Raw genomic sequence first — 23898 nt, 5'->3', positions numbered from 1 at the left:
CTGTAGATCATAAAACATCAGAGCAAAAGATTGCACAGTTCTGAGAAATGTCTACAGCTCTCAGCAGCTTTGAAGATTAGACTTTAATGAGCCATGACTGGGTACGTGCATGTGTTGCAAACCCCCTATAGCTTTAATAACTTAATTAACAAAATGTTCTATCCTGGACATTTTCAATGCATTACTTCAGGTATGACACACTCTTTTCTAGATTTCAATCTCTGTCCAAAAAGCAGAGTCTGTAATAAAACCTTTACACATACTGATCTTTTACAAACTTTGTATTTTTATGACATACTCTAAACACGTAAACAACCAAGGGCCAGAGGTCCCAAACATCAGCACGCACCGTGCAGCGCCTTGGTAGAACATGGGAACAGCCACCTGGGCTCAGACGTTGAGTCCATCATTTATTTGGTCTGCTTCCTCCTCTTAGCTAGTGCAAATCCATAACTTCCAACAGTATAAATGAGGAGAAACATCTCACCCAGGTTTTGTATAGGTGGGAAAGGCACACTTTGTATAAAAGCAGGCATGGGTTCTGCTCTGTGTTAGCCCTGTTTGCATATTTTTATCAGTTTAAGTGTTTCATAGACTTAAATATATGCACATGCCTTATGTAACCCAGCCGCAGTAGGATTATTTCTAACACACAAATTTGCCTAGACCCTATTTCTCATGTAGCAACAGGACAAGGGGGAATGGCCTTAAGCTGGGAGAGGGGAGATGTAGATGAGCTGTGAGGCAGAAATTGTTCCCCGTGAGGGCGGCGAGGCGCTGGCCCAGGCTGCCCAGAGCAGCTGTGGGTGCCCCATCCCTGGCAGTGCTCAAGGCCAGGCTGGATGGGGCTGGGGGCAGCCTGGGCTGGGGGGAGGGGGCCCTGCACACGGCAGGGGGGTGGGATGAGATGACCTTTAACGTCCCTTCCAACCCAAACCATTCTGTGATGCCATGTTCCAGCATTTCTTGGTAACAAACCTTAAAACTAAAATAAAATTACATTGCATTTTAAAAATCACACCCTGAGTGATTTTATATAGTAAACTATTTATTTTAAAACAAGATTAAATATTGCACCTCACTGAAATATTTTCTCTTAGCAAAGAGCACTCAGATGGAAAATTTCATACATTTCAACTGATTTTTTGCCTGAATGGTTTTCACATATTTTTCTAAAACCTAGTTGTGTCAAATGATTTATTCTCCTCTAACAATACGGTACAAGTAGCTAGGAAGATGCAAGTGCTGAAATGGTTGACGGCAGTTGGCCAATTAAGTGCTCTACGGTATTCTGATTTTTTTTGTGCTTGCACATACTAATCCTTTTTTTAATGTATTGAGGTTCTATCCAGCAGAAAGAATGAGCTAACTGCAAGGCATGCCACATGAGGAGTTTGAAAATGTACAGCGACATGCTCGTATCCAGGGGAGGTTTAGCCAAGTGTGAAGCATAAAACATATCTAAGAAGAAGCAAAAGCCGAGGGAAGGAAAGGAAGTCTGACTGGAGCCGCGGGGCGTCGCAGGAAGCAGGTGCAGGCACTGCCTGTCTTCACCAGCTCTAGGAGGGCACCGGGCGCAGAGAAGCCCATCCAGAACGGGTGCATTGCTTGGCCACTGTCCTGTCAACTAACAAGGGGTGGCCCACGGGAAGTCTCCCCGCTCATCTGCAGCACGTCATTAGAGGAGGCGGACAGTACCGCTGCCAGGTCTCCAGGCAGAGCGAGCCAGCTTCACCCAGCACAGCTGTGCTTGTTCCAGACTCCTCTGGTGATGCTTTTTCTGCTGCCTCGTTTATCTCTGGCTTATGAAACTGTTGGGTAGCAGAAATAAACAAACCTCTTCTTGGGAAACATTGCTCTGTCCCAAGCACAACTTCTTGGTCCCAAGAAAAAAAAAAAAAAGACAACATAAAATCTTATCTGTATTGGACGTTTCCCTTTTATTAAAAAAAGAGGTAAGAAAGGTGATGCTTGGTTTCGGGTATTGTACAGAAGTAGTAAGAAGTAACACATATGTACGATACAAGAGTAGTGATAGCCGCAGACTTCTGTAAGTACTAAGTACGCTAAAAGCAAAAACCAATCTAGTTTTATGTGGTTTGGTGGGTTTTTTTCAAAACTTTAAATGTTGCTTTATTAAAATAAAATCAATGTTCAAAGTTTTCAGGAAGCTCTCCACTGAATCACACGCGGCTTCCTCTGCAACCTTCTTTTAAGCCTTACTGATTATCAAGTAACGCCCAAAACATTTTGTAGGTTTCTGGGAAGGAAAATTGAAACCCTAAGATATGAATTATAAAAACCTAAACTCAGATTTCAGAACCTTTCCACCTGCTGTCCTACTCAAATTGCTCATTACGGAAGAGACACAAACACTTGTCAAGTACAGGGAAGACACCAGGTCTCTGAAGGCCAGTGAAGAAGCAAACCACTGTGAAATATGCAGTTTACAACCCAGACAAAATTTATTTATTACAGATTACTTTATCTAATTCCTTACCTGCTGAAGTTATCATTGCCTTCAGCCCTGGGTGTCCATAGTGAAAGAATTACCACTAGCACTACATATCAAAACATTGCTACAATTTCTCTCACAGATCTATACCAGTCACCACAGGTTACTGTGATTTTTCCAGATTAAAACCTGCAAGAAAAGTGCTTTTTTCTTGTTAGCCAGCTGGAGTATAAACAAGTGACAGCCAGAATGAACAGACACTCCCTGCAATTTCAATGAGAGGCTCTTAATTACAAGTCACAAGAGTAGGGGTCGTCTCCTCTGAGGCCAGTACATTTAAACGTCTCCCTCTGGGTTACACCATTTGAAGAAAACGTACTTGCCTATTTAGGACTTTAAAAAAAAAATGTCAGAAAACAAAGTCCCCAGATTTTTTAAGGTATAAATTTTTACGAGTTACAACCTGCAGCTTTGACATTTTAGAAGAAGCCTGGATTCTAGCTAGTATGTGTAAAAATGAAGAATGAAGAGATATTTATTTGCATTTAAGCACTACATCTTGAAGAGATATGGATAATATAATGTCACTTCACCATTCTGTTGTTGACATGAGTGTTGTTGCTCCTAAAGGGAAATTACTTGCTGGCTTTGGCCAGGTCCAGCAGCCTTGCTTCTTCCCACGGAGATCTGGAGGGTGGGCCAGGTGAAAGCCTTGCTTGTATAGGGAGGGAGATGCATGACCATTCCCACTTAACTCCAGTACAAGCTAATAGACAAGAGAAGGTCAACTGAAAGAGATGTAAAATGTGACACTCCCTCCAGGCTGTCCATGCTGGAGGAGCACACTTCACACTGCTGTCTCCACCCGAACTGTGGCGCAGTTCTTGTTAGGATTCTCTCCTTCCACAACCCCGCCACATTCCAAAGAGAAGCAAAGTTCCCAGCATTGCTGATGGACTCAGAGTGTGGGTGCTTCACCAGCTGTTAGTCTGGTCCTTCTTTGAGGAGGTCTAACTGTTAAAATGGAGAAAGATGGGAGCAGACATTTTAGCGCTGATGTTGTACTACAGCCCGAGTGAGGGCAGAGGTGGTAGAAAGCCAGGAAATCTTTGCCTGGAGGCAGCACTCCCAAGAGCAAGGAGAGCAAGCTTTGTACTGAGGGGTCCAAATCAGAGCTGGGCGAGAAGTTCATGAAAACAAATCTTCAATATTTTTCACTCATTTTCTCCTGTTCATGAATTCTCATAGAATCATTTAGGTTGGAAAAGACCTTTAAGATCATCAAGTCCAACTGTTAACCCAGCACTGCCAAGCCCTCCACTAAACCATGTCCCCAGGCACCGCATCTACAAGTTTTTTAGGCACCTCCAGGGCCGGTGACCCCACCAGCTCCCTGGGCAGCCTGTGCCAGGGCTTGCCCACCCTTTTGGTGAAGAAGAACTTTCCCTGGCACCCAACCTAACCCTCCCCTGGCGCAACTCGAGGCCGTTCCCTCTTGTCCTGTGGCTGGTTCCCTGGGAGCAGAGACCGACCCCCCCTGCCCACAGCCCCTGCCAGGGAGCTGAGAGCGATCAGGGCCCCCCGAGCCCCCTTTTCTGCAGGCTGAGCCCCCCCAGCTCCCCCAGCCGCTGCCCACCAGCCCTGTGCCCCAGCCCCCTCCCCAGCCCCCTGCCCGGCTCTGGACACGCTGCGGCCCCTCAGGGTCTGTCTGGGAGTGAGGGGCCCAGAGCTGAGCCCGGCTTCGAGGGGCGGCCTGGCCAGTGCCCAGCGCAGGGGGACGGGCGCTGCCCTGGCCCTGCTGGCCACGCTGCTTCGGCTACCAGCCAGGGTGCTGCTGGCCTTCTCGGCCCCCTGGGCACACGGGGGGCTCATGCCCAGCCGCTGCTGCCCAGCCCCCCAGCCCCTTTCCCGCCGGGCAGCTCCCAGCCCCTGCCCCAGCCCGCGGCTGCCGGGGGCGGCTGTGCCCCACGGGCAGGGCCCGGCACGGACCCGGGGTGACCCTCACACCGGCGGCCTCGGCCCCTCGGCCCGGCCTGCCCAGGTCCCTCTGCAGCCCCCTGCCCCCCAGCAGGTCAGCGCTCCCCCCGGCTGCGTGTGGGCCGGAACCTGACTGAGGGGGCACTCGATCCCCTCACCCGGGTCATCGATCAGGAGATTAAACAGAGCCGGCCCCAGCGCCCAGCCCGGGGGAGCACCACGTGTGACCAGCACCCCATGTTACTCCATTCACTGTCACCTCAAGTGTATCCCTTACTTGTACTACAACTGGCTTGCAGACCAAGGCGTGGTTCTTTACTTCTGCACAGATTTATTAGGATTGCAACTTTGTCCGAGTGGCATGATATATGCTACCAAATAAAGGAGAGATTAGAAATACAAGCTTTGTATATCAAGCACAATACAAAAATATTTCCAGTTAGTACAATAGTATCACACCCCCCCCTTTTTGAACATAATTCAGCCAAAATTACATATATGGAAAAAAACCCAGAGATGCTAAGGGTGATTTATTAATTGTACGTAACATGCCTGAAGGCAGACTGGGAATGGAATTCAGAGGGATGGACACAAAGGAGGATTAAGCTGATAATGGCAATGCATGGTGTAACTTCTTCTTAGTCACAAACACTCTCATCACATGAAATTATTTTCACAGATGATATTTACACAATAGCATGAACTGTCCTACAGTTTATCTCTTAAGCATTACAGAAACTGAAATGCTGGTGTGATACAATTTCTATGCTTACCAGAGGCTTTCTGCAAAATTCTTTCAAATCAAAATAGGACAACTAAGCACTCTATTCCTAAATCTGGTCATACAGATGCTCAAGTAATTTGATTGACGAACTTTCTCTTTGCTTAAGTTGTGGAACATCAGGGCTCGATTGGCCCCTTTTGGTATTAAAAAGCAAAACAAGGAAGGCGCTAAGCAAAGTGTGGAAGAAGAGATCGCTCTTTTGTTACCTGAAAATAAATGTCAGGTTTAGGTTTTTTTCCTGAGAGATTTAAAACTTTCTGTCCTAGGGCTTAATTTAGCTCATGATTTATGAGTACTTGGAAGAAGTATTCTGAATTGGTCTGGCTTATCCATTAAATGGCTGTGTTGGTATTTCTTGCATTTTCTCTGCAGTGGCCGTTGCCAGAGATAGGATGCTGGAATAAAGGGGCCACACTCCGGTCCATCAACACAACTCTTGCCTTTGCTCAAGGAAAAGAGTGGGAGGACACAGCACGTTGTCAGAACGGACACAGCAATTTCAGGGATTAGATCTATCAGTAAAAAAATAGGATAAACATAAGCAGGCAGATTTCAGGTAAGAGGAAGACCATAACTTTGGATATACACACCTGACCTCTGGCTGGCACGGTGTGGTATAGGCACTACTCTACAACTAGGTGAAACACCACACATCAAATTAAGGTGACAGATTTACTTGCACTGCAATGTGTGGAGGTACTCAGCTGGGCCTCACATAAATGCTTCTGCAGGTGGCTCTGCCATTGTGTCCAAAGAGCAGCGAGGATTGGTATGACAGCCATGAATGCCTTGCAAAGTCTTTTAAATTTGTAAATAAAAGGAAATCCCAATCACATTGCCAAATGCACCCAGAAAGTCCTAAATTAAAGCACCTCATATCTCCCAGCTGGGATACAGACCAACCTGAGAGCCTTGGAAGGGCCATGACAGCACAGCAGAGACCGCAGGGGTCTCTCCTACCATTTCTAAACAATCTCTCTTCCAACAGGAGGAACAAGGTAAGCCCAAAGAGGAGTTTCATATTAGTAATTAAACTGAAAGGAAATGCACACTTTTTGATCCTTCCAGGTACATGTGCTGGACTGTTTCCTTGCAATTAAACTATTCTGGTGAAGCAGAGGTGGAAGAAAGGCCCCAGATGCTATCAGACAAAGAGCTAGTCCTTGTTACTGTTGCAGATGGTGGAAGCAGAATACTCTTTCTTTTTACACTATCAATTAAGCAATGTTGCCAAACCCACATCAGCTTCTCAGTCAAACATTTCATTTCTCAGCAGTCTGTGTGAAGTTTGAAAGCTACAGTATGTTCTGCCAGCGTCCTCCAGAAAGCTGCTTTGCATTGTTTTGCTTAAACGGCTACAAAAGTGCTGTCAAAGAGACACTGTCAACTGCAGCTTTTGTGTTTATGTCTTTTTACTTTAAAAAAAAAAAAAGGAAAAAGAAAAAAGAAACAAAACCTTTGGGAGTTGAAAGAACTGATTTCTGCTTGTTTTATCAGTCCTTTTAACATTCTTTTGGCAGACATTGGATTTTCCTGTCTGCTATTCACAGTGCAAGCATATTCAATATTGAATAGACCTTTCTGACAGTTTTGAACCTGTTCCATAAGATTCCAAATGCACTGATTCATGAGGACTTGCAATGTTCCTACAACATAAAAAAAAACCAAAACCCAACAAACCAAAAAAACAGTCTACCCTGCCACAAGAATTGTTTTGCATCAGGATAACTTAAAACTTCTGCTCCTTCATCTATATGATTTGTCGGAGCCAGCACGAACACTTTCTTAAATGATTTGTCTAGCTTACTCAGAGAGAGGGATACAACAATAAACACTCACTGTCTGGAAGTCAAGAAAATCTAATTATGTGCAATATTATACAGGTTCTTCTTCTGTCTTTCAACACCAAAATGGGGGCAAAATGCTGGTCTCTGAAAAAATGAAGTCTACTGATTCTCACATTCTAATGAGTATAAGTAAGAACCCAACACTGAACAGACACGTTTAAACACACGTGCTGCATTAATGGCTGGACTTGAACTTAAAGGTCTTTTCCAACCTAAGTGATTCTATGATTCTATACTATGGTTGCAGACTTTTTTATTAGCTGCACACTCTGTCATATTTTGAGTTTCCAAGCAGCCTGGGGTATTTTCTTCCTTGAGTATCCCCTTCACTCCCCTAATGCTGCTTCTCTGAAAACTAACACCATGGCAGTAATATTACTCATGGTTTACAACTGCTCCTGTTTTCCTACTTCAGGGGATAATTCCAGCCTGATCTTCACTTTGGAAAAGCAGATGAGAATCTGCCTAAATTAATAAATTAGAATGGTGATGATTACAGTAACGTGTTATAAGCCTAAAAGTGGAGGCAGCAATTATCAGTTACTTGCAAACACAGGGAATGGCGGTTACATTTTCTATTCCACGGTCAGTGTAAAGGAAAGAAATAAATTAGTGCTTCCCAATGTGTTGCCCACAGATCCACTGGAGTCTGCTGACTTCTAATTCCTGCAGAAAGCAGTTAAGTCTACAGTGACTGAGCTTAAATTCAATACACAAGAGCCCACAAGTTCTAGTGGAAATTGTTTCAGTAGCCCGCAAACAAAAAAAGGATGAAAACTGCTGAATACTAAAGCGCATACAAGTAGAGCATTAGATCTCTCACATATGTCCTCCCAGAAAAAAAACTCCCATAGAAATCACTAGGAATTAAATCTATAGAAATGTAATACAGCTCTGTGGAATTTCCTCTGACAGCCTATAGAATTTAGTACAGCAGGGAGTCCTTTTCAGAGCCGTTTCTTCCGGCAACTTGCAGAAGGATGTAATTCTAATGATTTTTTTTTAAAAAAAAAAAAGACATAGAATGACAATAATCTTCTATTAAATTACTTTCCATAGCAGTATTGACAGCAATAGGAATTAACATTATTTTATAAAACTAGAGAGATGTATTGATCAGTGGATCCATTCTGCCCTTCTTGACACAGAGAACTCAGACAATTCATGTTGCTATTCATTGTCAGGCAGAGGGTTTTGTTTCTTCTTTTTTAAAAACATCTGGAGTCCCTACTTTAATTAAAATAAGAGACTATTTTATATGCCCTCCTCGGCAAGAACTTTGCCTTCATGCTATCTGGCAAATCCACTATTGCTGGTATATAAATACAGAAACACTTATTGGTCATTTGATACTTCCCATGGATTTTTCGTGATTTAAGATACAATCTCCCTTGGGGATTCCCAGCTTTCAGAGTTTGTCTGAGCCCCCCTGGGTCACACAGAAAGGAGCAGTCAGTATAGCAGGGCTGGGGTGGCTCAGCGATGAACAAGGGATTGGCTCCATACCTGTGAGAAGCCCGGGGAAAGCACAGCTCCTTGCAGAGCAAGGGAGGTAGAGGCACTCTAACTGGAAAAGGAGAGGGAGCATCCCTTTTGTTTCGAGATGGTAGAGGGAAATGGCGCGGCTGAGGAAATCCCTCTGTCTCTAAGGGAAGGTTTGTACTACTCTAAGACTTGGTCTGTAGGGACACTGTGATAACAATAAGTATTCAGTGATAACAAGAGACCAGCCTACCTCCCCACCAGGAAGGAGACAGGGATTTCAAACCAGCAACATCAACAAGGCCAGAGGAAGCTGTGGGAAGACCTACATAGGACTGGAGAAAATGAAAGCCAAGTGCTCTGCTCTGGAAGCTGGCCAGCCCCCCAGCAGCAAGTGTCAGAAGACATGCATCCTGAGAAGGACCCTCTGCTTCGGTTAATTAAGCAGACCACAACCTTTTCTTCCAAGATCTTCTTTTCTTCTTTTAATAAAAGTCCATGTCCATCTTCTTGTCTGCCCTTTGCAATGATCTAATTTATAGAATTTGTTGTACCTTTTCCTTTACTTTTGGGGATACAGTATTACCTGTAATTTTCCAAAGGACCACACTTCTGTGTGGGGCATAAAAATTTACTTGCCCTAAGGGGTGGGTGACAAAGGAATGGGGGAGAAGAGGTGGGAATACAGGCTCCAAATTGCCCTCAAGGCAAACACAGGCACTCAAAGAGTCAGAACAAGAGATCAGAAAGAAGTGCCTTAAGACAAACCTTGTTCAGAAAGTTTATACGGTTGTACGTACTTATGAAACAAATACATGCCTTTGTTACAGCAGGAACACTTGATATATATCTCTCACTCTTCTATTTAGAAAAAAAAAAAAAAAAGCATTTTAAAAGATGCATATATATTCAAGAAAAAACAAACCATCAGTTCACTCTACTGTGGCCTCAGTTAACTGAGGGATATAGAAAACTGAAAAATTGCTGTATTATTTTGCAAGAGCATGCTTTTGTGAGGACTTCATGCTATAGGGCTAGATCAAACGGCATTGATGAAGACTGCAGCAGGAAAGGTAAGAGTGGTCTAGAGGAGCACCCTCTGAAAGAGGAACACGACATAACTGAGGGACAAGGATCAACTCCAAAGTACCGGGCATAGATGACAAGGTTCTTTGCCAAAATGGATAGCCCGGAGATCGTGAGACACTGATCTATTAAAAAAATCGCTTTGACAATGGAGGAAGGAGGAAGACAGAACTGGTGCAGGCTTACATGGGGCTTTGCTAATGGAGTAGCCTGGCACAGCGGTCGGGGAATAGCTGTTGTGCCCTTGCTATGCTGCTCTCAAGGCACCTGTGCGTAGTTTTACACCTGAGAGTAAATTTTTCCAGGTGCAGGTTCAGCAGGCAGTAAGAATACCCAGGAAGGGAGTCCACAAAAAGAGTTTTTGCACTGGAAAACCATGTTCATCATGACTTTCCCAGGCAGACAAGGTCAAAGAGACTGAAAATGAGGGTCTACAATAAACAGGCTGTCACTTGGTACCCAAAAGAGTGGAGTCTGAGCCTACCTAAAGGGCCTGAGGAAGCTGCAAGCACAAGTAAGGTAACTTCTGCTGGGCCAAAAATGCAGGAGACAAGCATGTGGAGAGAATCTTCCCATATCAGAAACTTCTGCCTCAACCTTCTCCCTTTCCAGTTGAAAGCATGGTGGAAACATTTTGGTCAAAAAAAGCTACGTGCCTTGTAGTGCAGGGTTTTGTGAACTGCTTAAAAAATCCTGCAGTAAATATAGAATCTGTATGGTTTCAACTGTTTGCTCTAAACCCTCATTAATGTTACCCTTATCACCATCTCTAAGGCTTTCACATAGTGAGGTGGTAGAGTCGGTCCTGTAAGGATCTATCAGACAAAAGCAAAAACCTGGGGAAGGAAAAGGTGTTTCTGCCTTTGATAATGCAAATGTATTTGGGAAGAGTTTTTCTTTTCTTTCTTGTTGTCTCCTCAGATGTCCTTCATTTTGTCTTCTTTTCCTTCACTTACCTAAATATTGGCTTAGTGCAGGGAAGCAACATGTTCAATTCAACCAGATCTGAGGAGTCAACCACCATGAGCACACTGATTATTTTTTTTTTAAACGTCTGTGCTTTACACGCTTTACACTAGCCCCACATAAGTCAGTGGCAAATTTTCTAATGCCTTTCTTCCCTGGGAGCAGGATTTGGCCCAGCAGGAATGGACAGTAGCTAAGCCTGCCACCTCCCACCCCTGGAGATCTTCCCAGGGCAGCAGTAATCAAAATAATTCATTTGCAGTTCTAAGCCTTTGATGCATGACTGCTGAGAAAGAAGATTTGTGAAAGCTGTGACAAACTTACACCTCAGCTTTCAGAAAAGGAGAAAAAAAAAAATCTGTTACTGGAAAATTTGCCAATTTTTCCCCTCTAGCCCTTAATGCACAGCAATCCATTTGATTATTACTTAAAGAAAAGGAGCTGGTAAAAGAAGTGTAATTTATGGGGATGGGCAAGGAAACAGATGAGAAATACAGAAGAAATATTAGAAGAAAAATACAAAAATAACATAGAAACATTGCTGTATACTGCTGTCAAATCTAAATCAAAGTCATGAAGGAAAAATGAGATGCTACTGTGCACAGATTATTCTACCATCAGTTTTTGTTGGAGCAGGAAGAATCTTGGCAATCAAGATTATCTGATAATTACCTTTCTTAATGCATTAAATTCACTCAGCTTCACCTTCAGGCATTTAGCTGAAGAAAATAATGACATACATCCTCATGTTTAATGGTTAAACTCTATTTCCAAGAAATCTATTACATGTGGTGTCAACTAGAAACCTACACAGTAAAGCATCTTTAAAAGATGTACTGATAGAAAAGAATTGTGTTTTGAAACATAAATATCAGTTGTTTGCATCAAAACATTTTAACTTGCAGGCTTTATTAATACTAATGAAAGTTTGATTGTCTTTGTTAATTACCTCCCGCCCTCCTTTGTCAGGATCAGCTGCAGAACAAACCTTCTCCTGCCAGCATCTCAGGATGCATTAGTCCTCATTAAACATCATTTTTAAATGAACATTTCATTTAAAAGAGATTAATTTTTAAAGCATGCTAGTGCTTGAAAACAAATCTGTAAAATTATACAGTTGCAGAAGAATACATTCACCTCCTCATTCACCAGTATTTATAGACAGATGAGTCCAAGTGATGCTATTAATGAGGTTTTGAGACTCCATTTGATAGTCTACTGGCTCACAAAGGGACTTTGCCAAGTGGCCAACCCCTTTCCCATAGGATGTGCAAAACTAGCCTTGGGCCAGTAAAGAAGCAAACATACATCATCTTCCCAGCCACATAAGCTCTGGAAAGAATAAATTTAACCTGAATCTGCTTTTAATCCCTTTCTACAGACAAGGACACATCCCTCGCAGGCGGCATCTCCAAGATAATGTCCTGGCAGCATGACCCTGATCTCAGGGGAGCAGGTGCCCCAACAGCATGTTCCTCAGCTGGTGGACACCTTCACAGCACACTCTTTTCCCAGATCCTATCCACTGCTATTTCCACAGAATTTATGGAGTTTCACATTAAACCGCTTCCAAGTTGTTGGGATATTTTGGGTGTCTGAATTAGTCACACCAGGCAGGAACCAGCCTTCTTATATGGCTTACCACCATCACCATTGAGTTAGCCTGGGAAAAGAAAAACGGACCACTGCTATTTTGTAAATACAGAATGAAAAAACATTTTTATGTAAAGTTTGCATTGGCCTTATAGAAAAATTTGGACTGACCAATTATTTTTTTAATGAATAAGTAATTTGTTACTGGAAAAACCAGCCATTTCTACTTGAGAGTAAGTGAGGTTCCCTGTCTTTAGCATGCACAAATTCATGTGCTTTGAGAAGGTGGTTCTTCTCACCTGCATGCTCTTTATCTGATGGTAGGTTTCCTCTACAGTGTAAATTGGACCTCACTGAGACAAAAGGACCAAGAAATTTAAGGTAATTCTTCTCAGACGAATGGACTGTGGACTGTGTCATGGCTCCAGCTAACTCCACTGAAGTACAGAGAGTGAAACCTGTCAGTGACATCAACGTCAATAGCTACTTTTATCGTGCATAATGGAATTTGTTACAGCATTTGGGAAATTAAAGATTACTAGGAGGGCTTATTTTCTCCTGTGCTAACATAACTCTGGTGACTGCCACAGGACTACTGCCTGTCACAGGCCTTAATTTAAGTCAACTCTTAATTTAAGTGTAAAAGAACATAAGTAAATCTTATAACTTAGCTGAAGTCTCATTGAAGTTGATGAGATTCAGACATTATCTTCGGAGACAACAAATACTAAAATCTACGCTGAATTGGATTTCACTTGTTACCATTCTAAAGTGCTCTTGTTTGGTTTTTTTCAGTGTGGACTGCTTAATTAGAAACACAGGTGCATTCACCGTGCTATATTTTGCTTCTCAATTTAAAAAGCCAATTTAAAACTACTGATACAAAGTAAAACAATTACTTGCTGTTTAATTGGTTTTACTAAGAGTCATTTTAAATTAATACATGTTTTGGGGAATCCATTAATTCATTTTAATTACACGATACAAATATTTATATGTTACGCAAGCACCCATAAAATGAATATAGGAAAAGAATAAAGGTATTATCAGTTATTAAACATCACTCTAAGTTACTTGTGGAATGGACAGCCTCTGTCACTATCATAATCGTGCCAGTTGCTAATGATTGGCCATAATAAGTAAGATTTCCCCTTCTCTAATATGACGTTATTTTGGATATTTGTTGCACAGATTGACAGACTGACAATTAAAATACTTTATCCGTGACTCAGAGCATAATTCTACCCTACCAAAGTTAAGACTCCGATGTATTTTTCCATGGTCAACACCTACACAGTTACAAATTACCCATAAAGTGGAGGTGAGCAGCTCTGACAAGCATGTGTCAGAAACATTTTGCGCTGCACTTGGAAAAGCAAAACTTGGCCCAAGAGACACTGTTTATCAGCAATGCTATGCGGCACTTTGGCTACAGAAATGCCCCAGTAGCTTTCCTTGAGCTCTTACGGGTTGTGCTGGCAACCAAAAGCCATTTTTATCACATAGTTACTTGCAGTTTATGATCACATATTATCTGCATATGTAGCGGCATTATCTCTCTCTTGTGCAGGATTCACGGAAAATGCCATCAAGTCAGTCCTTCAGCTCTCTCAGGTAAAACGGCCACATTTAAAGCCTGATTTTGTGCACATTAGTTACTTAAGCAGATTCCCTTGAGTTTGCTGCAGGAAAAAGGCAACCCAGATTTGGTCATTAAATTTAGATTCTTTTTGCTCATCTTATTCACACAGTTGAAAAAGGTATTTGTATAATTTTTCTTTTCAATAGATGGAATAAAATTAGCTGCATAACAACTGCCCTTGATCATGAACTATATAAAGCAAAGCATTTATTTTGAATTCCAAATATACAAAAGAAGTAAGACGGTGGATGAAAAAATAAACCTGCCAAAAAAAGAAAGGTTCCAATTTTCCATGCATAGTACAGATCATATTCCTAAAATGACCGGAGTAGTCTGAAAATATTATTCTAAGGGAGACATCCTCGCAGTCCCTCTGACGTACCTATCTTAACCATTGACTGACTGACATTTTAGGTACCTGCGCTGGGGGACAGTGAGCAGGGGCAGGCAGGTTCATCTCATATAACAGCTTAATCTTTAATGCAGTTAATGGAAAGCCTGAAGAATCACAGAGAGCAATCCAATCTGTCCTAATGTATGCATTTCCTTCTTCCCAACAGCTATATACAAAATTTAAGTGCCCCTAGACAGCAATCCAACGCACTGAAGTTAAACATAAGAATGGTCATACTTGAGATGAGACCACAGGTCCATCTTGGGCAGAGTCCTGTCTTCTAGAGCGGCCAGACCAGTGCTCCCATTCACTATTTGCAAGTGAAGGATTTTTTGAGCAAGAGGCTGTTTTTATAGATTTACTAACCCCTCAGTGGGTTTCTTTTTCATGAGAAGATGAACGTCTGCCTCTTTGAGACTACGGGGAAGCAATAGAAAACATCAGGTGCCGTTCTCCACTGTGGATTTAGATCTTCTAGGTCTCCTCCTCTCCAAGTACGCTCATCAACCAGATTAGCAGCAGTGGGGCTCTGCTTTTGCATACTGGTCGAGGGATGAAAGAGGGTGGCCTTGTGTTCTAGGCACTGAGGGCAATTGGATCGACCTCACAAGAAAATGCTCTCTCCGGGAGGTAATCAGATTGAGAGGACTCTGTCTTTCTTCCCAGCACTGCAGGCAGGCGTACACAGCTCATGAGGCAGCCAGAGAGAAGCTCAGACAATATCTCACTCCCACCAAATGCCTTGCACCAGCTGGGCAGGCGGAAACCCTTGCCTTTTGGTCCACGTGTCCTACGATACGTGCCCATTTTATACGACAACATTGAGGGTTACAAAAAAATCCAAATGCAAAACAAAGGACCCGATCCTGGCTACAAGGTTAAGGGCCCAGAGCAACTTCAAATGATATAGGGAATTATGAAATTAATTTAGGTGCCTACCAGGTCAGACAGTCCTGGGCAGCCGACTGGACTGGATTGCAGTCTGAGACCCTGGGCAGAATGGATTCCAGCCAATATTAATAATTGCTTTACTAGTGGTTAATTGAGGTTCTTTGTTTAGTAACCACAAATTATAATTTAGGGTCTGAGGCATCTGTCATTTCCTTTCATGGAAAATTAAAGCACCTGGATGACAGTATTGCTATTTTTCAGCTCTTGTTGAGCTGTACCAGTTTTGAAATCTCAGGGTTTGTAACATGCTTTTTCTACATAGCTCGATGTTTTCCGTGCTTTCTTTGGTTCTTTGGAAATGATCAGAACCATGAATATCCTCTGGGTGACCACCTTTCACCAGGGGGAACTGTTCATCAGCAATGCGACCAATTTTGTTTACACTAAGAAGGAGAATGAGAATTCTACGCCACCATTTTTCCACTTTATTTATGCAATAATGTAAAAGCCCAAACCAACGTAAAATTATGCAAAATACTAGGACACGAAGCATCTAATTACATTCTGACTTTACTGCTTTCTAACACCCTAAGTCAAAATAGGTGAACTATGAAGAACACGAAATAATTGCAATCATTATCACATAAAATGCACTGTACATGATTTTAGAGTGGTATGGGGCTAAATCTATCTTTTGCTTAGCCCCACGGTATAAAGTCCTACTTATGCTAATAATACTCCCCAATTCAGGGGAGTGCACCAGAGAGCTAGGCGAAAGCCAGAGCTGGGAGGTGGCTGGAGTATTTCATTCCTATGGTGCATGAGAAACTCCTCTGCCTAAGAAATATTAGATATTATTCTGCTGATGTTACCTCTGGCAGAGCTTCATGGAAGGCAGTGGTAAAAATCACCGACCTGGGCCCTGCTTTGCTGAATTTTCATGATTATTTATCAAGATAAGAGAACGTAAATTACTTATTCATATATGCAACATTTTATGAAAACTACTACAAGCCTTAAGTTCAATTAATTTGTTCTTAAAATCAGCTTCTGAAATAAATGCTTAAAAAAACCACCCTCCGCTCAGCTGTACTCTTTTATCCTTTATTTATGCTTTGTTTAAAATTACCAGAGTTGATAAAACTGAGCGCGGTTGCTTTGCACCTTTCAGAAGATGTGTGCACATTAAACATATTGGCAATATTTATTTATTCTGCCATCTGTCCCACTATCCCCACATTTTCAACAGTTTGGCCTAGAGAGGGCCAAAAATCACCTGAGCATCATAAACCGAGTCCCCGGCTGTCAGGGTAACACATTGAGACCACAGCTGCTGTCCTGCTGCCTGATTTAATGAGGTTCCTAAAGTATGTGGACAAGTATTCGGGCTCTTGGTTGCCATGGCGATGGGAGCGGGAGCTTTGAGCGGGTGTCAGCAGCATCCTGATCAATATGAATCAGCTCATGGCCCATCAGCCGTGGCGATGCGGTGGCCACCGCGATGCAGACGCGCCAGAGCCCGTCCTCCTTGCCTGCACGGGCACGCCAGAGCGTGCGAGGTAGATGAGCAGCCCTCCGCCAGCTCTGCTCAGCCAAACCAGGCTGTGGCTTGGGATGCACTCTCTGTCGAAGGAGCAAAACTCTGCACTGAGATAAGCACATTCTTTTTTGCTCTGTCCTCTCATTATTTTGCAAACATAGTGTTTCATATTCCCCCCCTTGATCACTTCCCTCAGGTACTAGGAGAAACCTGGTCAATACCATGTTTCCCGAAGGAAAAGGATTCTTCCATTGACTCAAAAATCTCTGAATTTCTCATCACTTTTGAAAGCCTGTTACTACACTAGAGCAGTAACATTTAGCATCTACATTGCTGAGGCCAAATGCTTTTTTACTGAGTCAATTCACCTGTTTTCACAAGACAAACATTCATGTGCAATCTGTGATTCATGTAGATGTTTCCTCACCCAGAAAGAACTGAAAACCAGAGTAGCAATCCAGTGACAGGGAGCAAACATGTCATACCAGATAATTCAAGCAGGATTCCCACACATTTCCACAGCAGCAGGCAAGAACAGATTTCCCCCCCATATTTTAAAAGCTAAAATGTTTGTGTATTTTGTCTCCTGCGCAGAAACATGAAAGGGGTAATTTAGCCATTTAAGTATACCTAGAGCACTCAAACCTGAATGAAAGGTTGACTCCGACAATCATCTCCCCAACCCCCCCAGCAGATAAACATATTTTAAGGACTGGTTCAAATTGCAGTTTACCACCTGACAGCCTTTCAAGATGATTCTCCAGACCCAAAGGAGGCTCCTTCTTGCCCCTTTCCCACCCCTTCTGACAGGAGCATTCAGACATTATCTTGCAGCCCGGAATATTAAAGACCAAGCAACACCATATCAGACGGATTAGTCACACATGTTTACATTGCGTTGGCCATTCAACCTAGCTTGTCCTCAGATGGATCTTAACAATAAAGCAAACAGCTACACTGTGTAACAACCCAAGTGGGTAATCAAGACCTCTGAACAAAGACACAGAGGAAATTAAAGTGTCTGGAGTTTAAGTAGGACAGAAAGTGGCCGAAGATGTCATCAAAGTTGGTACCAACCGACACTTAAGAAAGTTTCGCATTAACTCTCAAAAAACAGTATGACTATTTTGTAAGGGTAAGTGGAAAAGCACAACACCATAACGATGAAAATTTAATCCCTCTGTGAATCACCTTAGAAAACAGTATCCACATTTCAAGCAAAGAAATTCCCCAAATAACCCGCTCCTCTCCATATGAAAAAGCATTAATAATCAGACCTGTTCTTGACATGGTATTTTGTCATTCATTAAATCCTCTGCATCCATAGAGGGAAAACAAATTCCAAAAGAATTCATACGGGGAGTAGGAATTTCCTCCCATAAAAACTAATAACATCATTTTTGCTACAGTTCTGAGCAGATGTTACAGCTTAAGATGCTCACCAAAATGAAGCTTTCAGTGCTAAGCTCTTAGGAACTATGTTGCACAAGCGAGGCACTCCTGACAGCATGGTACATGTCATGTTGTGGTATGTCACTCATTTAAGTTGGGTAATAGTGTAAAAATGGCAAACAAAGGCTATGCATTTTTATTTACAGCTAGCAATTTATTTTATGCAATTTACCATGGTGACAGGTATTGTCAAGGATTTCTTACAGACTGGATTTCCTCATCAAAATGTTAACATCTTCAAAGAAAGTGTGTTGTTTTGTAAACTTTCACATCCAATTTTCCTGTGGCAGCTCGGGTGGCCAATGGATGTCTGCAACTTGTAGTATTGTTTCAGTTAAAGGAATTTGTGACCTAGAGCCAATCCCAAACATGCTGATCTACAGACAAAATCCACTGCTCTGCTGGTCCTAGCTGCCAGCACTGGTTAGTCCTACCAGTTGTAGCAAGAGGAGGCACATCTAAAGTCCTCCAGTGAGGAGTGAAGCATTTCAGCAGTGTGCCACAATGTCACACCTACAACCTGTTCTTGGCAAGAAGCTCCGTGCACTCCAGCTGGTCGTTGACATAGAGGGTGACACCCCCTCCTCCTCTGCCCTGACTGTCCTTCCTGAAGAGCCTGTATCCTTCCATCCCAACGCTCCAGTCAAAGGAGCCATCCCACCACCTCTCCGTGATGCCAGTCAGATTGTAGCCCTGCAGGCGCACACATGTCTCTAGCTCCTCTTGTTTATTCCCCACGCTATGTGCATTCGCATTTGCGTGGGGTCCCCCTGAAGCTGACTTACTGGCTGGGGTGGCTGGAATTCCTTTGTGCTGCTCTTCAGGTGCTCTCCTGCTGCCCTGTGATCCCTCTCCAGGCTCTGGGCATCTCTTGCTGGCACTGGCATCAAACTGGTAGGAGTGGGATGGACTGAGGTTCCCCTTTCCTGGCAACTTTACTTTAAAGACCTCTTCTCCATCTTGGCAAACCTCTGACCAAAGATGTTCTTCCCCTTCTTTGACAGATGGACCCCATCAGCTCCCAGTAGACCAGGTTTCTCAAAGTAGGTCCCATGGTCTAAGCAGCCAAACCCTTAGCTGTGGCTCCAGTAACCATTTGTTGATTCACCAGATTCAACTGGCCCTTTCAAACCCCTTCCCTTTGACTGAGAGGACTGATGAAAAAACTACCTGTGCTCCACAGTCCCTGACTGGCACTCCCAGGGCTCTGTAATCCTTCTTGATACTCCACGTTGTCTGAGACATTCAGCACACTACAGAGGCAAACAGGTAGAAAACCACTATCAACTGATCTGCTCATTGTATTTCATATTGCATTATGAGTCTTTCCTTCTCTAAGAACCTCTCAGATGGGTTAAACTTCTCAGACCAACCAGATCAGAGTGTCCCCTGGGATGGCAGCAGAAACTTCCTGTGATAGGGATGAGGACGAATGAATTAAAGCCACCCCTGAAAACCTAACACTGTTATCTCCACTGGCACCACCAGATAACTGTCTTAAAACTTGATAGCATAATCCTTCCCAGTTATTTCCGCAGTAGTAATTTCCACACGAAGCATTTCTCTAAAGCTGAGTGGTCCAGAAAACTCTGGTTTAGGAATATTTTTTTCTTTCTTTCTATTTCATGGGATATACAGAAATTTTAAAAGAAAAGGTTTTAAAGTTTCAGATTGAGGTTGTTCTTACAATATACAGACTCCAAATTTGTTACAGTAAATGAGAGCTCTGTTCCATCTTCTGCACAAAGACACAATTCTGACTTCTCTCCCAGCTTGGATATTAAAAGTTAACTTCAAATCCCTTCATGAAATGGATGTTTATTCTTGGGGGTTTTATGTGCAATTTTTGGCATAGTGTGATTTGTTTCATATTTACTTTTCCCCACCATAGCTATAATCTCCTCTTTCAGAATAGCGGTGTTCTCTAATTTGCTTTTATTTGGCTTCATACACTCATAACAGAGCTTCGAAGAGCTCTCATTCTGCTGAAAAAGTTCCTACGGAGGCTATACTTGCTATAAAATATGATGAAGTTAGTTAAGCGATACAATTCCCCAAACACACATCACTGACATCAGTCTCTATGACTCTGTATTACAGGGAAGCATCAGTCCGTAATAAGACCATATACAACAGGGAGTGATGTGATCAGAGCATGTCCTACTGAAACACTTGTTCTTATGAAGTCCATGAATATTGCTTTTAAGTGTAAAAAAAGTAATCTATTCTAGAAAAAGACTTATGAACAGAAAGGGGGAAAGAATACTCTCTGATCTCTTGAGCCGAGCTCTCAAGACATCAATGACTATGCACTCATTTATAATCTCCGCTAATTTACTGGCTGCCCTAGAGACACACTTTGATCTTTGGGAAGATCTACTGTATCTATCTGCTTTGCAACAGGCAATAAAAGCTGTAACCCTTTACAATAAAGCGGTCTAAATAATGTAGTTATAGCATCTAGCCCCCAATTCATCAAGGAAGACGCCACCTTCCACTCTACATTCATGGCATAAATATTCATCACCGGCATGGGAAGGCTTGGCTACATACAACAAGTTTTGTAGTATAAGTCCTTTTTCTACAAGTATGTGTGCTGTGTGAAAGTCTACAAATTTCGTGTCCAGGGTTACTGCCACACTTTGAGCTCGTGATGGGAAGCAAATGCAGTTTGGTTCACCAAGCTGGCTGCTTGGTTAGGCAAGCTGCCGTCCTTATAGCAGACTTCTGTTATTTAGGTTTATTGATCTATACTATTGGGTATGCATGGCAGCATTTCACAGCCGCAGCTGCACAGGGCTACGTACTGCAGGAGGCACTTCGCAGGGAAGGAAAAGTACATTGCGATCTCCTTGGCCAAGAGCTGAGACCAGGGGCTGCAGGGGCAAAGCTGTGTTGGCAAAAGCAATCAGGTGCTCTGGTGAGCGTGAGGGTTAGCGCTGCTTGCACGGCTGGCACCTAACCAGGCTCACTCCTCCACGGATGGCTCCCAGAGCTTCATAGCGCCAGTTGCTCCTCGCCACACCACTCTGAGGCAGGAGTAAGGGCTCTTACTGCTTTCTACAATTCACTTTAAATCTCTTCCTGCTCTCAGGCTCAGCTCACTCCTGCTTCTCTCACTTGTCCTCTGCTCTCTCCCCACACTTCTCTGGCAGCTCAGCCCCACTCTTCACTCACAAATCACACAGGCAGCCACGGAGCTGGCATGTCCTTCGCTGCCACCTCACCATTTGCCCTGCTCACGTGTCATACCCTTCCCTCCACCCTCCCGCACGCCTTGTCTACTTACATCTGCTGCTCTTTGTACAACAGTCAGCCCTTAGGCACCACCAGGAAACACATGAATAAAATAAACACTGGAAAAACTATTTGTTTCCTTACTGAAACAGGGTTTACTCAAGACTGAAAAGTAGTTCAGGGATAAAACAAGGTAGTTTTTCAGGAGTTCACAACTGGAATACAAGAGTTTAGGCCGGAGGTTTTGCTGAACGCTGTGTCCTACAGACATTGCTGGGGAATTGAGAAACAGCAAACCTAGTTTCTTAAGGCACAGTGCAGCCAGACTAAAGATATATTTTTTTTATTTTTCATTAAAGTGTGGCCCAGCGTCCAGAAATCATAAATGGTCACTTCATGTCTCCTACAGAAAAGACCCACTGTGCACCTGGCAGTCTGTGCAGAGCAGAGGGCTCCTCCACTTTCCAAGCCAGGCACACTCCTCTGAAGTTTCTGCTCTCCGTGGTGAAAGTGTGATGCCCTGCACTGCTGCATAAAACAAGTCCAGAAAACCCAAATGAAACTCACAAAAAAGCAACACCCCAGAACTGACAGAGGAGTGACATTTTTTAATATTTTTGCCTAAATAATGAATAAGGCTCCCAAACAAACACTCTCAGGATTAGCCAAGATTATGAATGTTACAAGACTGTAAAATAATAAAAATCAAAGCCAAATTTAACAGTATTATTTAGCATATGGTACAGATAGAGGAAGGATAATAAAGTAATTCAAAGAGCTAAAAGTCCCCCATTATAGCTTGTGAGTCTGCAGATCCTTTGTACAATTTCAGCATACCACATTTAAAGAATAGCAGCAGAAAATAAACCCAGCTATCGGGGCTGCAGGAAATCCCATGGGAGGCATTTTTCTTAATTGTGTATCTAAATTTAATTTTGCTGGAATAAAACAGATTAATTTTTTTCTGCAGTTTTAGGCACGAGGCATAAAGCACCACCAAGAACCACAGAACTCCTGTGTTCACTTTCTGTAACCCAGGGTCATTCTGGAAGAGCAATCCAACACAGAACAGGATTAATGACAGCACATTTATGTAAGCTTGGGTTTGTCACGTCAAGATTGGCTTCCTATCCCTGGGTACCTGTCTTGGAAACATTTGCTTAACAAACAGCACAGTTCATACACACAATCTCTCGGCGGGATGCTTTCAGCCGATCTGTGGCTGAAATGGAGAGCAAATTGCCCACTTGCAAGCTAGTCAATACTGAAGCAAAGAACAGAATCGCCGCTGACTTTAAAGAGGTGTCCTTTGTAACAACGCAGGTGTAGCTGAGTTGGTTTCTTCCTTATGAGAAAGCCCCTCTTCAGTGTCAGCAATGAAATAACACCACCATATGCCTCTATACCTGTCCACACTTGTTGATGCATGGATGTGAGAGACAGCACATGCACAGCATGAGAAACGAAAGAATACACATCTGGGTGCCAAAAAGCATTTATTGCAGCAGTTGTTCTGGGAACTGTCTTTCCCACTGAGTAACCAGATACACAAGGGCGGAAATATTACCATAGAGCAGGCAGTTCCAACAGCAGATTAAAAGTTAACAGAAAGAATAGAAACACAGTGGTATTTGGGTAAAGAGAACCGGGAGTACAAATACACCTCCTGTCCCAGAATAGACACATATCCTTGAAGGACTGAAATTGAAATAATTGAATTTTCCCAAGCAACCAAAGTCAAGAGGAGACAGTGCAGACAGAGGCATCAGCACAAAGCATGCTGCTCGCCTTGGAGCTTGGCTGGGGAGAAGTAGGGAGACTTTTGCACAGGTGAGGCCAGGCACAGCTGGCCTGCGGCAACAGCTTTGTTCCCTGGAAATGAACTGGCTTTGAGGGGCACAGTGTTGCAGAGATGTAGCAAAAGGCGGAGGTGTGCAACCTACAAACGGGCAGCTGCCGCAGCAATAGCAGCATGCTTTCCAGCTCCTGCTGCGCCCACCGCGTCTCCTGAAACAGGAGCGGGGAGCACTGGCTGATGCAGGATCCAGTTTCTGTGTGTTCCACATCAGGTGCCAGAGAAGGACCACAGGCTCCAGACTGGATGGACCCAACGTTTCCTCCCCAGGACTCCTTTCAGGCCCTGTCTCACACTTCCCTCGTTGAGGCTCCCAAGCTTTGCAGATTCTGCTACAAAGAGACAAATGATCTCTCCCCTTTGCAATTGCCTCTCCTTGCTCACAACTGCAGAGGTTTTGTAGGAAATAGCTCAACCAGGCTGCGATGCCTATAGGGGTAGGAAGCTGCTTCTCCCAAGAAGCAGGAGATATGGACACCATGGAAGTGTCTCCACTCAGTCCCTCAGTGCTGCAGTCCCATGGGCTCCCCATTCCCCATTCATGTCAGTACTGAGTTATTTGGCAGCAGCAGAGGAAGTCACTGAGATCTATACATGCTTTATAAACACATACACAAATAACAAATGTATAGGGTCACATAACTAGAATCGATCCATATGGAAACTCATTCCACGTGTGGAATAGCTCCTGTTGTCA

General features: G+C 43.3%; 1 protein-coding gene across 1 annotated transcript in view; it reads right to left on the bottom strand.

Annotated features, from left to right (window-relative positions):
- Positions 1–23898, bottom strand: part of TEX36 (testis expressed 36) — a gene marked incomplete at its 5' end in the record, with an annotated part of 95783 nt that overhangs the window by 28213 nt on the left and 43672 nt on the right.

Source organism: Falco punctatus (assembly GCF_963210335.1).
Source record: "Falco punctatus genome assembly, chromosome: 9".
Lineage (NCBI taxonomy): Eukaryota > Metazoa > Chordata > Aves > Falconiformes > Falconidae > Falco > Falco punctatus.
Note: the sequence above shows the minus strand (reverse complement) of the source record. Positions and strands in the feature narration are given on the sequence as shown.